Here is a 4,120-nt window from a genome sequence, read left to right as displayed (position 1 = left end):
ATTCTGCGAAAACTAAAATAGAAAGTTCCTGGACCTCCTACAATCCCTCTTCAAAAGCATAAGAGGTACAGTCAGGTAAAGTTCCGCATTACCCACTGTTCGGAGCATTGGTGGTCGACGAATAGTCACGAAACAGCAGCCAGACCCCGCATGTCTGGTAACTATGAGTGGGAGGGAAGGTGGCCGGGGGTGGGAGGGTTTGGAGAGTTGCTGGCGTCACAGTATCAATCACCAATAATAATGCGTCCGACGCATTCTCACAGTGCAAATACCATATGTTGTTTGTATGGTATCACAGTGTTCTCTGAGGGTTTAAATTACTACATATAAATAATACATGTTTACTGCCAAAGGTACCCTTCATTTCCTCCTTTTTGTAATGTTCGATAGGAATAACAGTTACAGAGATGGATATTATAATTTGGACCTCCCTGTCATTCTGTCTAAAGGAAAACGGAAAGTCTGTTAATCGCTCATAATTTTTTTTTTTTTTTTTTAATCGTTACACACTACCCTAGCCTCTAAGTTCGAGATGAATAATTACCAGAATAACACTGGAGATGCTTGCAGGCGGATGCTTATAGTAGGATGACAGGATAATCAAACAAATTTATAAGAATTTACACACACACACACACACACACACAAATATTCTGTATATATATATATATATATATATATAGTGGCTTTGTTTTCGAGTCATCACCCATCCATCCATTGCCAGACGCCATGTATCCCAAATGGGGTGGCCAAGGGCTTAGAGTTAATTGTTTTACAGGGAGGGGCACTAATCCTCCACCAACCCCACTTGACACGTAGGGATGCCAACAGCATCTGGTGTTCCCAGGCGGTCACCCATCCAAGTACTAACCAGACCCAACGTTGCTTAACTTCGCTGATCGGACGCGAAGCGGTGTACTCAACGTGGTATATATATTACATCGTTACGAATATCTCCTGGGGCAAAATCTCATGTTAAAGTCGAGAGGGAATGAAAGTATTCAAATCTCGGTCCGAACCCAGCAAACTTCCAAAACCTTCCTGACAACACTAGCTCTACAGACATCTCCGTAATTTATTAAATAAAATGTTAGCATCATACTGTCATCTATCCTTACGAAATTAACTCAAACACACCATCCAACTCATACACTGCAGACTTACATGTGATTCCCAACCTATCACCAAATCCTCCTCTGCCCTCAGTCCCCATTCCCCCGCCTCCCCTTCCTTCATACCCACAGTTACCAGACACATGAGGTCTGGCTGCTGATTCACATTCGCCTGTTTCACACCAGTGCTTCGAGAGGTGGGTAACGCGGAAGTTTCCCTGACTGTACATGGTCATTCTGGAGCAGAAAGAAAGACTGAATTAGAACAAATAGGATTAGAGTGTTCTCCTTTTTGGCCCGAGAGCGCCTGGTACCCCTGCTAGTATTCCATATACAGTAAGTGGGATGTACACAGTATATATAGGAATATAGTCAGTCTCTTAAAAGTAACACTATATGAAGTGTTATTATGATGCCTTCTTGGGCACACTGCAAAAATAATACTAATCAAGGAATGATTACTTAGCAGCCTGATGTACTGTTGTAATTATTTTAATTTGTAGTATGGAACAATATCTTTTGTTAACCATTTTTAAGTAAAATATCCACGAGAGATATTGTCTACTGTATTGATCCCTGTCCTTCTTTCAATAGCCATACACCTTATTCCCGCAGGAGGTGGCCACAAATAACTTGTCTCCTTGTCACGCTGTCCTCCAGCTTCAGGCGGCACACCCTCAAACCCACTGTACTGCTGCGTTGTATTAACCCTGTTTGGAGGGACTAGATAGAAGCTGTTAACTCTGTCAAAACCGAATTGTCCAGAAGTCTGTTATTTCGACCCCTATCGTGTTTTTTGGTGAATGCATGAATTTTTAGAGAATATTCTACGTGACAAAGATATCGGAGCACTCTCTCGCGGCAATTTACTTAACTGCATCTTCATGCATATAACTGATACAAGCTAAGTTGATTTTGAAACTATATGAATTATATGTTTAGGATTGTAGTAGGTGTAATACATCGCTAAGGAAGAGGTGCAGCGAAGCCTCCTATACCACTCAAAATACTGCCTTTAACACGAAAATGAACCTTCTGTCTGTCTGTCTGTCTGTCTATCTCAAATCGGTCGCCATGGTGATTACCCCTCGCTCAATGATAACAACCACCGTAACTTAGATACACGGTCCAGCTTCCACCCAAAATATATCTACTTTTCTCTCCAGCCCTGTTGTCCCCCAGAGCTTCAAAACTTCGATATCTGCTACAAAAAAGTACACACATTTTTTCCCCTGGACTAATTGCTCTCCGTCGTTGTTGCGTTGGTAGTTTTCTTGTCTCAGTGTAAAAGTGTATTTCTCTTCCTTTCCCTCTCTCTCACTGTCGCTTGCGCACATTCTCTTTTTGTATTGCACGTGTTTCTCTCTCTCTCTCTCTCTCTCTCATTTTCAGGATGTCTGGAGACACTTCATCCAGGAGAGAATTTAAATCCTGATAAAATACCTTGCTTGCTAATGGCTAACTCGGGTCAATGGGGAAGAGGACAGAGGAAGAGAAGTGGGAAGTGAGAGGCGAGATGGAGAGATGGAGGGGTTAGAGGAGAGTTAAATGAGAGAAGAGGGGAAGGAGGAGGAGTAGGTAGGAGGATGGGTTGACAAAATAAAGGGAAGAGGAAGAGAAGCACAGGAAAAGAGAGGAGAAGAGAAGAGGAAGAAGAGACTGAGGAGAAGAGAAGAGACAGGGAAGTGGAGGAGAGAAAGAGAAGAGAAAATATTGGAGAGGAGGAAGAAGAAGATGAAGAGAGAGAGAGAGAGAGAGAGAGAGAGAGAGAGAGAGAGAGAGAGAGAGAGAGAGAGAGAGGAACAGAAGCAACAGGTCTACAGGGAGATAGTAGTGACCAAGGGGTTTACCAGGACCATAAGGAAGAGTGGGTGGGAATGAGAGAGACAGAGAGAGAGAGAGAGAGAGAGAGAGAGAGAGAGGCCCCAGTTCACTCCATACATCTCGCTATATATAAAATCCATGCTCACAAATTTCATTCTCTCTCTCTCTCTCTCTCTCTCTCAATACTGAAATCAAAGTCACTGTAGAAAGCCTGTAATAGTCTATCGAAAAACTTGCTCTTCTCAGAACTTTTAGTAAGAGATATACGTATTGTTGCGTTGCCTGTCATTCCACAAGTATATCTGCTGTACTCTTTTCACCTTATCCAGGCCCAGATTGTCGAACTTTGACAACTCATACCACGTAGCACGAAAGCAGAAAAAAAAAACACTACTATGACTCTACGTTCTCTTCATAGCACTGCTTCGTGACCAGCATCATAGTCTTGTGTTAGTCTGTTGATGCAGTTCAGCATTCAAGATAAGGGATGGCAATTTTAAGCCAAATTAGAGTGAAAGGAGTAGACACTACGTCTCCTTCCCCCCCAACCCTGAACACCCCATCCCTCTTTCCATCCCCCAGCCAAGCACCTCACTGCCGTATCACCACCACCTCCCCGATCCCGCACCACTGTCCCTTCCCCCCCCCTCCCCATTCCCATACCCCCACAACACTTTCCCCCACCCCCATCCTCTCCCCCTCCCCCACCCACGCTCACAACTATTTCCCTTTTCCCCCGCGTTTACTTTTCTAAGTTTATGAACTCACTTTATTTGCTCTCACGCCAAATTCCCAACTCGCCATTTTTCGCCCCACAGATTCCATCATTCTCTCTCTCTCTCTCTCTCTCTCTCTCTCTCTCTCTCTCTCTCTCTCGCTCCCTCTCTCTCTCTCTCTCTCTCTCTCTCTCTCTCTCTCTCTCTCTAAGTCGTAACTCTTTCACCACCTGTTTTCTACACGCAGTATATTTCACTTTACTGCAGCTCTCCTTCCTTGCACAAGTCGTTCCGTTTTTATTCGTTATTTTCTCTATACTTTTTTTCTTCATTTATTCGCCGCCTACTTTACTCTTACTTGTCAAAATCGCCTCTTATCATATATTTTTCATTTCTCCATAGTTAAGAGAGTCAGTTTTAAATATATCCTTGTCTTCAAGTACCACATTCACTTATAAGGGTGGCTTC

The 4,120-nt window shown here is 43.3% G+C and overlaps 1 pseudogene; it reads right to left on the bottom strand.

Moving 5' to 3' along the window:
- Positions 1–822: 822 nt before the first annotated feature.
- Positions 823–941, bottom strand: LOC145399175 (5S ribosomal RNA; annotated as a pseudogene).
- Between the last annotated feature and the right edge of the window lie 3,179 nt (positions 942–4,120).

This window comes from Coenobita brevimanus, chromosome 47 (assembly GCF_032717465.1).
Source record: "Coenobita brevimanus isolate Jiangsu-jjx chromosome 47, ASM3271746v2, whole genome shotgun sequence".
Lineage (NCBI taxonomy): Eukaryota > Metazoa > Arthropoda > Malacostraca > Decapoda > Coenobitidae > Coenobita > Coenobita brevimanus.
This window is presented reverse-complemented; position numbering and strand designations above follow the sequence as displayed.